This window comes from Typopeltis vanoorti, chromosome 11 (genome assembly GCF_054136105.1).
Source record: "Typopeltis vanoorti isolate ZY-2024b chromosome 11, IOZ_Tvanoo_1.0, whole genome shotgun sequence".
Lineage (NCBI taxonomy): Eukaryota > Metazoa > Arthropoda > Arachnida > Uropygi > Thelyphonidae > Typopeltis > Typopeltis vanoorti.
In genome coordinates, this window is record NC_143559.1 from 123,066,455 (window position 1) to 123,078,952 (window position 12,498).

Below are 12,498 nucleotides of genomic sequence, written 5' to 3' on the forward strand. Positions count from 1 at the left end.
CCAAAATTGTTGGAAGAAGTGAAATATAGATGAGGGTAACATCACGACAGAAATAGAGATGGATTTAATATGTTTTTAATAAAGATAGACAGGGCAGAAAGATGAGTGCTGTTGATGGTAGCAGAGCAGTTATTCCCATCTAAGGTGGAGATGAAAGGAGTGAACAGTAGCAGCAGTTTTGAAGCGGTTTAGTATGAGGTGGAGTTGGTTATGGCATCTCCATGGAGTTCAGAGAATAATCGGGGGAGAATCAAGTCAATCATACATACAAATCCTATCTTAACTCTCCTTGAATCCATGCACCAGCAGTGGAATTCACAACCAATTCTGGAAATCCATTCCTCACTCACTACTCCATGCAAAAAAATCTGATCCGCACACTCCTACTAACCACTCTCTTACACAACTTCCACGAATAATCCCTAGTTCTCTGATTATTTGTCATATATTGAAAATTATCACTTGTATCAATTTTATAAAACCTCTTTAATATCTTAAATATTTCTATCATGTCCCCTCTTTTCCATCTCTGAATTAAACTTTGTAACCCACAAAATTTCAACCTATCCTCATCTTGGTTACTCGTATCTGAATGCTTTCGCCCACCTCCTGATCCCCAAGAAACCCAGGTGACCAAATTTGTGTGCAGTAGTTAAGACGAGGCCGAATCATTGCCTTATAAAGAGATAATAAATTCCTTATCTTTACTTGTTAGTGTACTCTTTAACATCCAAGTAATTCGTGAACTATTTTACCAACTTTCGCAATATGCCAGCTGAACAACTCTTTGTCCATCATTATTGCTAAGCCACTAGCCTCATCAATTTCCCACAAACTAATACAATCAATATGATACACTAAATGGAAACTTTTCAAACTGAAGTGCATAAAATAACATTAAATTGACAATCATTATCCTTTGCCCACAATGCCACTTTATTTAAATCATCTTGCAGGCTATCTACATCTCCTTTATCAAATATTACTCTGCACAGTTTTGGCAATCCCATCTAATGCGGGATTGCCTTTCCGCAAAGAATGGAATATCCTTTCTTAAATCTTCCCGTCATTGATATACAAATTAAATAGTGGCTCTAGTACCAAACCCTGACACACACCAGTAGTCACCATTATTCTTGCTACCAGCGTCATATTCATTCTCATCCTCTCCAGTTTTTGTAATACTTTTTCATGTGGTATTCTGTCGAGCACTATCGTGGTGTAACCATTACCTTTATGTTGTCACTTTATTATAAAATGTGAAGAAGTTACTAAGACAGGACCTACCCTTTACAAGGCCATGCTCCTCACTATAGAATATCGCATCCCTATCCACCCACTGTTGTGTTTTAGCTTTCATCAAAATTTCCAATACTTTTACCGCTCCTGATGATGTTTCTGTAATTTTTGCCAATGCCAAAAACTTCTCACCTGCGAAATCCCGTTCAGAATTGCATAATCATTACTGTACACATGTTCATTGATCACAGCAGTAGCATGTGTATGGCCACTGCTGTGATCACAGCAGTGGCCATACACATGCTATATTTCATCCTCCTTAATCTCTCTAGTTTCTCCAAATATCTAATTCCGAAACCATTCAAATGCAGTCCGTCAGGCATAGTCCGTTCGTCCATCAAACTCGCTCCATAGATCAATAAACTGCACACTACTTCTCCTGTACAACCTTGCCTGGAAATATGGCAAAATTGTTCCGTTTCATAAAGGGGAGATGACTATCCGTTTGTCTCGTGTTGTGATAATGGGTGATAGAGAGGACAATCGTGGCCATTCTTCTCAGCTGTCCTATCATACCGAGGCAGCAGACTCGTAACCTTTACATTCTTGCTCTCACTAACAACTATTTCATATCTTCTCTCATTGCATATTTTTCACCTTTCAAATCATTTGTGCCGGCCAATACAATCAACTCGTTCTATCCATTCTTTGGCATACTTACAGCATCACTAACATCCTTTACCTTCGCACCTGGAACACATGCTTTCGTCACTTTCTTATTAAATACACCTCTTATCTCCCAGTCTCTCTTTTATGCCTTTTTCATTCTCTATTCTCAGTCTTTCCGTACCATGCTCCAAATGTTTCTCTAGTCGCTCGAGCTCACGTTGTCCTGTGAAGGAGTCTGCACTAGGTCATTGCTGATGAAAAACACGTCAGCATCTCTGCCTGCTTGGTCAGTGAAACTGGAGGAAGGAAGCCAATGCGAGTTGTGGACATTGAAGTCCCCAAGAAGGATGACCTCAGTATTGGGGTATTTCGATTGCAGAAAGCTGAGCTTTAGAGAGAGATAGTTGAAGAGGTCAGAGTGGCTGATGGCATTTGGAGAGCGATAGAGAGCATATGAAAAGGGCAGGTTGGTTAGGTAGAGAAATTTTGAGCCGAAGCAGATCAGTGGAGATTCCAGGATGTGCAGTCTCTGGAATGGTATACTGGCTCTGATGTATGCACAAGTGCTGCCCTTGTGGCAGAAAGAGCTGTGTAATGTGTAGTTGAGATTGCCAGTTAGGATTCTGATAGGAATAGTTTTAGATGACTGTAAGCGGTTCTGATGTACAGTTTATATTGCTGTTTAGACCACAGATAGTGGTGAAATGGATGTGGAAAATTTTGTTTTTGGTAAGAATTGATTGGATTCTTGATATTTTTTATGGAAGAATTTTTGAGATCTGCAGTAAAATCGCATTTCTTTGAGTTGTTTATTTTGTAAGGGAAAGAAAGAGGAAGTGGGACATGCAGTGAAAAGTGGCAGACGTGCAAATATACTACCCAGACAGAAGGAACTGTACATGGCCTCGAAAGTTCCCCTGCAGTCACAGTATTTGACACTGGCTGATCAGGAAGCCTCCAGATTCGTTACTAGCTGGTTGTCCCATGTACTATCCAGTGCTGGCTTGTATGCCCGTTTCACTGCTGTACCCTTGAATGGGGAGGGTCCTGGCTCCCTACAATGAGATTAGTATGTCATTGAGAATGTCAGTCTCACTGCATGTGAGAAGAGTGGGGGGTGGGGGAGGACAGAAACCGATTGTTACAAAAAGTGAGAATGAAGAGTAACAAAGTTGAAATAGTATATTACCTAGACAAAGATAGCAACAAATTAATAATGGCTATGATAGCAAATGATTTGATGCATAGACTGTGTAAAGATCATAGTGAGATTTTGGATGGGTTGAGTGCCTGAGGGAAGAACAGATTTATAAAAAAAAAAAGAGGAGTATGCACTTGATATCAGAAGTCAGGAGAAATTACTTATTAGTGAGACCTAATACACAGAATCAGGGAAATGAGATTATAAGAGGAATGGTGAGAATCTGTGGGTAAGAGGGACCAAGTGATGCAACTCGGTATTTTATCGTAGAGGTGATTATGATGAAAGAATTAATGTGTTTGTTCAGTTCAGATTTATTAAATATGTGCAAGGATATCTATATATAAGTGAAGCATTAGATAAAAACAGGGATTTGAAAGTTGTCCAACTGGATCATAAAGACTACAGAGGAGAATATACAAAAAGAGCCTGGATAATTTGTTTGTGCCCAAATGCCAAGAGTATTAGAAACAAAGGGGAAGAGTTTGTTGCTTTGGTGAATATGTTGGAACCTCCGATTACGTGCATTGAGACCTGACATGCTGAGGTCAGATATACTTAACCGGTATTGAGTCTAAAGGGTATTTTTCAGGAAAAAAATCTATTGCCAGCCCCCTACCTTAAGGGCATCTCAAAAAATATAACATAGGCCTCTTTCAGGCCTTACTAAAAATTAGCAAACCTTCTTCCTTCCCTCACCAAAAGATCCTCTTCACCAGCTGAGACCATCCTAAGGTCCACCAGTATTGCTTGCTCCTGCAAGCTTACATGCTTTAGAGATTAACAGATAAGTTGATGTCTTTGAGACGAACACAGAAACTATGTCCATCATCTGAACCTACAGCCGTTCCAGGGTGGTAGACCATGAATACAGATCACTGAAGCTAATGGGGGAAAAACCTTATAAGGAAAGAGATTTACATGAGACTATTTCTGGAATTCAACACAGCACTACAACATTCTCCAAACTGAAACAAATCTGGCTGCATTACATTGTCAAAATCTGGGATACCATCCTTTTGAGACCCTCAGCAAGATTCCATTACTGCACTCGTACAGGGCATCAGTTTGAAAAAAAAAACAATCAGAAGAACACATACAATTTATAAATATAATACACTGACCTCATAGCCTTAGTTGCATCAGCTGTAAATCCAAAACCAAACAACCAATTAGGACTGTAGGAACTCACCATTTACAATCAGTCTGAGTTTCTGTCCTGCTGGTATGCCTGCATAGGTACCTTGGTGAACAAGGTGAAATACTGACTTGGTAATCTGATTAGCTAAATAAATTTTGGTAGTTATTAGCTTTAGATGTGTATTTACTCCACAACATCAAAATGATCTATAGATATGACAGTATTTTTTTTTGTTAATGTAGTCAGTGAAATAAAACATTCTACACACACATGTAATTAAAATCAATTAACACACTTTGGTGTCAAATTTATTTTCCAAATAACTTTAATAATCACAGACAATTTAATATAGACAATTATACAAATATAACCATGCAAACCATTGGCCAATGCCAAGTAACTTCAGCTGGAATAAATGCCTCTGAACCGGTTAACTCTCCAGCATATATGCATTAAAGGATGGTTAGGAAAGAAGAGACTAAATTTTATTTACATTTTTTTTTTTTTAAGATCTTTGGAGTTGTATAATTATTCTGCATTTATTTACAGAATGTTACATTCTCTGTTTCATACAGAAAAGTATTTTAAAATATGCAACTGATGTGTTATCAAACCTCTAACTCAGAACAAAGATTAATGTGTATTACAGATATTATGCATGTATATTATAAAAAGCTATTTAGATAATTTTTACATCAGCATTTTGCTGTAGGAATGAATAACTATTTACACACTTAAAAATGCTATGCTGCTTTTTTTTTTTTTTTTAAAAGATAAGTTTGCTATGTTATATCAACACTGATACATTTCTTGATACGTTGTTTATAAATGCCGGCCAGGTTGGCCGAGCATTAGCGTATCCACTCTCCAGCCAAAAGGCTGCGGTTTCAAATCCCACTGTGGGCATGGATGTTTGTGATTGTCTGTGGAAATACTAGTGGTGGTCGGGAGTAGATGGTGTTGGTGTAGTAGTGGTCAGTGTTTGAGACAGAGCTGTAGAGCAGGTGCCATCCCTCGATGAGTCTTTGGACTCCCTGGAGGTGTCAAATAATAATAATAATAAAAAATGGAGAGAGTAGTTTTTATCTCTCTCTCTCTCACATCCACCCACCACAATCTTTTTGCATTGGGAAATTAATGTACTGGTCAGTTAACGGTAGAATATACTAACTGAATATATGGTTACATGGCAGTGGTTGACCCATTCAAGGGTTCAATTATTTGAGGATCAGATAACTGAGAGGTAGAGATAACAGATGGCCAGTTGCCAAAGCAGATACAGCAAAATTACAGGCTGGCATGTTACTATTAGGGAGATACAGATTGGCCTAACTACCACTCTGGAAAACATGAAAAAGATGATTCCACTGAAGTCAGAAAGTAACAGATGACTTTGTTAAAGAAAGGTCCTGTCTTAGTAATTTGCTCTCATTTTATGAAATTCTTATTATAATTTTATAAAATGAGAGCAATTTATCATGATAGGACATTCAAGAAAGTGTGTGATTTGTGAATATATATAAGAATGACTTTGTACTGAAGCCGGAGTGGTTTTGAAAGAGAAGAGAGATGGGCTGTATTTGAATGAGTTCGATGCAGCAATTGTTGTTGGATAAGAGAGAAGGCACAGAGGTGGATGGTGGGGAAGACAACTGAGCATGAGAATTTGCCTGTGGAAGGAGAGGAGGATACAAGGATGAAAGAAAGATTGCAGGGCAAAGTGAAAGTAAATGAGCAAAAGCACGAAGAGACAGAAGTATGAGAAAAGTAGTGTAAGTGGGATGGCTTCAAACGGTGAAATCAGTTATGTTTAGAGAAACGTATACAGTAATAGTGATAGCAGCAAAGTCATAAACTTGGAAAGCAGTATAAGATTGTTTATAACACAAGCATAAATTATGTTTGTATATTAATGCTGGAGGATATGAGAATTCAGTGTGCCAAGTTGGTCTCACTGACTGAATTGGCTTTTCCCCAAGGACTGGTTGACTGAGGATGCATACAAGGGGAAGAAATGGAGGGATGTATAATCTTCTGATCGAACAAAAGAGTACAAGAAGTTAGAGATGAAAAAGATGGCAACAGATGTAATGGCTTTGAGTTTATTTTGTGTGATGTAATAAACAGAAGGGAAACAGACCAAGGCTTGGGAATAATAGAGGACAATGATCATGAAATGTTTAGATAAATTGTCTGGGTAAGTAATAAGAGAGCAATTTTAAATGGGAATTTTAATTAGAAATAGATAATAGCACTTTCTAATCTGAAGTTCTGTGAATAAGTATCACAGCTCTACACCAGTTGGTGAGATGGTCAAGAAAGGAAGGTTTCAGTCAAAAGGATATATATAGAATTATAAGATGGGTGATAATGGAAAGTGCTATAGTAAACTTACATCTGGAATGATGAACTATGAAGGAAAAGAAATGATATGGCACAGCAATTGGTAAAAGCACATCTGATACAAGCAGAGTACAAGTAAATACCAAGAGTCATGTACATAAATCAGGGAGAAGGGAATTGGATAAACAGCAAAATTATGACAGAATGTGCGATGGAAGTATAACACACTAGGTAGTTCAGATGGAGACTAGAAAGGATTAAGGAAAGAATGTCACTCTTGCTTACAAATAGTGAAAAACTCCCTTTCTTTCATAACATTGATTATGGAAGAGGGATATGGGTGAGTGGACAAAGTAATAACACAGGAATACATAGCACATACACATTATCACATGGCTCTGTACTTGGGTCACTCAAGGGCTGGAGTTACACATAAGCTAAGCAAGCTATAACTTAGGCTTCACATTAGAAAGGGGCCTTTCACCTCAATATAGATAACTTTAACTCAGTAGTGGGGGACCTTCTTAAAAGCTTAGAGCCACAACCACTTTAAATCTGGCCCTGAGGTCAATGCTGTCTATTGTACATTAAATAATACTGGGAATGATTTCAGAAAAATATCCAGTTGTTTGATAATTATGCTAAATTGGATAAGGCTAGAAAACTGAGGTAATATAGAAATCAAAGAGGAAGATTTGAATAACTGTATGGACAAAGAATGATGATTGCCAGTTCAGTGATGCGAAGCATAGGGGTTATGAACTTTGGAATGAAAATATTGTGATGAAACTGAAGGTCCTTTCTAATGTGAGGCCTAAGCTATAGCTTGCTTAACTTATGTGTAACTCCAGCCCTGAATGGCCCAAGCACAAAGCCATGTGATAATATACCTTTTCCTTGATTGTGTGCTACCATATACTGTTCTTTGATGTTTGTTCCAGCAAGCTTGAATTTGATCACCTTTTCCCTTGAAACATGAATCACTATAAAATTGTCTGAACCTCAGCCGCTCATATTGCACATCAATTTTTAAGTTTTGGGAGGTGATCACTATTAATTGTTCATACTTTTTTTTAATAAAAATAATTTTAAATTATTTTTTATCTATGCAATTTTTACAATGTTTCTTTGAACTAATAGTGTAATCATATACTTCAGGTGCAACCAAACACACGAGCTGGTATACGAATGGTTTATGACTCATTATTGTGATTCATGTTTTGAATGTATTTAACGGTCTGTCTCCCTGATGATGTCCACACAATGTTGGATGAAAATATATTGGAGTTATTGAGTAAAATTCTCTATTTATTACAAGTTTAAGCTGTGAAACTTTTTTAAACATGTTTAGTACATGTCACATTAAAACTATTTAACTATACACACTATTACAAACTCTGCCATAATATATGACGATATTGTTAGCAAAAAAAAAAAAAAAAAAAAGGTTTGCTTTGAAGAAAATTAAGCCACAGATTAATTTTTTGATTGTGGGAAATATATTTTACTTTTTAAGGTCTTAATAATTTCTCAAATTTTACATGTTTGTATGGGATGCTAAACGATGTGTCAGTGATACATATAACATAGCAAAACATGACAAATTCTTCAGAACATCATACTGGATGCACTGTTTACTAACAATTCAATATTAAGAAAATAATTTAAAATAATAAAATAAAAGATCTGTAGAATAATAAAGTACAGGATATTGGATGGCCTACTTGTTTTAAAAAAGTGTATTAGTGAAGTAATATTTAAAATTAAAATATTCAATTCTAAAAGAATACTTAAATGGAATGAGAACTCCCCCCCCCCACCCATGATGTATGACATTTTCAGTTTTAAGAATTTGTATTCTGAAGTCAATTTTCTGATAATTTCCCCAAACTATCAATACTTCATAGTGCAAATGTTTTTTTTTTTTTTTTTTTTTTTTGGTTGTAGTATAATAACTGAAGCCTGCTTCATCATCATCAAGAATCATGGGCACACTATCCGTTGCAGTCCGATGCCTCCTTCACTATCTTCTTCTACCGTTCTTTGTCTAGTGCACAGTGTCGCAGTTTCTGTAAGCTAATTCCACACCAGACCTTTATATCATCTATCCATTTTCTGTATGGTCTACCTTTATCTTCTGATCCTCGCTCATTTTGCAGATGTGTCCAAATAATTGTGGCTTCTGTTGTATAATCTTCTACATTAAATTCTCCTTTGGTTGTATCTTCCAATAGAGCTCTTCTTTTGTGATTTTCTGTATCAATCTTATTCATAGAATCTTCCTGTAACAAGTTCTTTCCAAATGCCAAAATTCTTTTCCTTGATTCCTTATTTATTACCAACTTTTCAGATTCATACAGTACACTGCTAAAGATGCATGTTTCTAGCACTCTTAATTTCGTTTGCAGGCTGATTGCTTTACTTTTCCAGATGTTATTTATGGCCTTCAGATTTGTTCTTCCCTTTACATCCTGATCTTTATTTCTGTTTTATAGTACAAGTCATATGTCACTGTACTTCCCAAACATGTGACTTGTTCTACATTTTCTATAACAATTCCATTCACTTGTATCTTTTGTTTCATGTTCTTCTCACCAAATACCATTGTCTTTGTTTTTTCCAAGTTCATAAGTCCAAATCTCTTCCCTTCCTCATTTAACAGTTTCAATGTTTTTGTAGTTCTCTTTCGTCTTCTTCAATAATAACAATGTCATCTATGAATTGTAGATTGTGGAATCTTGTGTTACAGATCATCTCATGCATCCACAGCAAATTCTAACATTTTTTCTACATTTATTCCTTTTTCCAAAGCCTGCTTGCCTTTTATTAATTAGAGCAATGTTCAATATTAGCAAAATTTCTGCACAAATGAACTAGAGCTTTGGTGTGTGTATGTGTAGCATTTTAATAGATTCGTCATATTACAAAGGGTGAATCTATAAGCAGAGAACATATATCTGTATAAAGTGAAGCAAATCAACAGCAATTTACTTAAGAAACCAAATTTCCAGATGACAGCAGAAAAATATGGTGATTACTCTACCACCTGGTATATCGTATCCAACTCAGTAAAACAAAACTATTTTACTATATTAAGAAATAAGAAACAGGGAAGTGTATAAAATATATAAATGCTTCCAGTTTATCTGGAATGATGATGAAAGAAGCTTGACTAAGAGAATAATACTGTGGCAACAACTGGTTGGTTAGTTGGTTGGATTTTATTAGTTAGTGCAATGATTTCTAAAGTCATATTGCACCATGCCAAATGTTACAGCAGAACAGAAAGTAAATTCAACAGCTGGAATGCAGCATCTTGGGATATTATTCTGGTTAAGGAATCTGTTTGTGCAAAAGCATTTGGGGAACAATCTATTTAAATATTACTCCAAGATTCTGAAATGTATTCCAAAAAGTCCATGGTTCTAAAATGTAATTTAGAACCATGGAAAATGCAAATTAATTCTGAGATTCTCTGTGAAAAAATAATCTAAAACAAGTCAGATTATACATTAATTAGCAGGCATACATATGCGCACATTCATAAACAAGAAATTCACCTGTTTATATGTTGCAGATGCAAATGTATTGGAAGTTGGGTCTGTTAGGGGAAAAAAAAATATAGCGACATGGTGTATTTCACATTCTGATATACAGCAACTAAAACTGAACAAAAACGATGCAAGTTTGGAAATATCATTAAAAATATTTTTAAATGCATCTGGTGTGTAAAATCTCCCATCTCAAAATCATTAAAACAAGTTTAGAAATAAAGAAGCAACACATGTAATTTTCTGAAGAACTGAACTAACAAGAAAATTTCAAGTATATTACTAAGTCATTTACACACACTATAATCAGAAGAAAAATTTACAAGACAACCATTTGTACATGTAGTAAATCTGAAACTGAACAAGACTACTCAGAGGAAGAAGGGTCATTCTTCTTGATTGTCAGCTAAGCAGATAGGGTTTCCATTCTCCAATCCATTGGCCATAAGTCTCAAATCTCTCTGTGGATATGGATGTTTATAAAGATCTTCAGGTAGTAAATCATTTTTGTTGTCCACTGTGAGACCAGTGTTCTGCTAATTGAAGGCATGAATACGATAATGATATGCTATATAGCTTTACAATCTTTCATGTGTAGTATTGAGATACAGCGTTCTTTAATTTTTTTGTGTATACTCATATATTGACCAGTTCTGATACAGCTTGCAAAACATAGAATAATGTATTGTGCACTACAGAGCTGAACTATCTAATATTCTTCTGATTTTAACTATAGAGGAGCAAATACCTTACAAATAAAATGGAATGCAAAGATCTGATTTTATTATTACATCACATGTACTCCATTCTACACTTCTCAAAATCGTTTCATATTAAGGCACTTGCTATTCTCTTGCTGACCACAAGAAAAATATATCCCTTGCTATAATGTAGAAAATTGATAATGCCATTATCACAAAATGACAAAAAGAATTCTGATATCAGTATAAAAACACTATAACTGGGAGAACAGACATTAAAATTACAATACCTTTTCAATATCTATATTTTGTTTTACTTCTTTCCATACACACATGAGAGCATTACATCTGGTACAATTTTGAAATGCAAGTAACTAATACAATGAAAAAAATTTGAATATACAATTTCACAGATTATTTGGAACTCAGCTCTACAGAGAATACTTAGAGAATCTCCCAATAGTAGAACATATTTTGTGAAAGGTAATGGATTTTTTTTTTTTTTTTTTTTTAATCAAATGCAGATTTAAAGTTATATTCATTATGAAAAATTCTCTGACATTTTTGTCAAAGAACATCATCTTGATATTTCCTGTTATTGTGAGCGACTAAATTAAACATGCTTTAAAGTCGTTGATTTTAGATAGAGCAAAAAAAAAAAAAAAACTTCTATTATATAATTCATCACTTCTAGTATCTTTGTTTTGTGTACTTTTTTCGGATAGACTGTTTCTACACTAGAAGATTTCTAATGGCAATTAAAATCATTCCATTTGGAATGTTTTTAATCTGAAAATCACAGATAAACATTTCACAAAAATCTTATATCCCAGCTCATATATAAATGACTCAATCATTATTCTGAGTTAAAGAGGATTTTGAATTTTTTTAAGTGCTACAAATTTATATATCTTGAAAGAAAAAAAAAAATGTTTACAAACATGACGTTAAGCAAAATTCATAAGCCTCCCTAAAGAAATAGCAGTTTATGTAGAGGATATGCATACTTGCTGGAAAGTTTTTATGGAAGGAAGAACTACAGAGGCATAACTAATTCCCGGCATTTAACATGATCTAATTTATTTTTGTGGGAATGATATGATAACAACAAAAGGATGCTAAATGCAAGTAAAACATGTGGCTTTGATCATAAAACTATTTACAAGGAAATGAACAACAATGGATTATGAAATGAATATGTATATCAACATCCTATCTAAAGTACTGTTTGAATGAGTACTTTTGCTTCTGATGGTTTCAAACACTAAACACTGTCTCATGGCACAAGTTTACAAAAATAAAGCACATCTCATTATGCACAGCACCATGAAAATGAAGTAATAATTTTTATCTTTACAACTGTACAAGGAAGGTAGAACAACAACAGGCTCAGATGTTGGGAGGAGCTAGTCACAGTAGTCAGACTCTAGGGTGAATATTTATGTATGAGGTACACTGACGACGATGCAGATATAGGGTATGGTATGTATTTCTGAATGTGATCCCATATTCTGCACGATTCCTGCCTGAGAAATATTTGGTCATATGGCTTCCAAAAATATTTACAAATGAAATGAAAATAAAATAAATGGGATAAACAGAGAAATAATTCTTAATAAAGCAAAACTATACAGAGTTTGGAAGCCACAATTT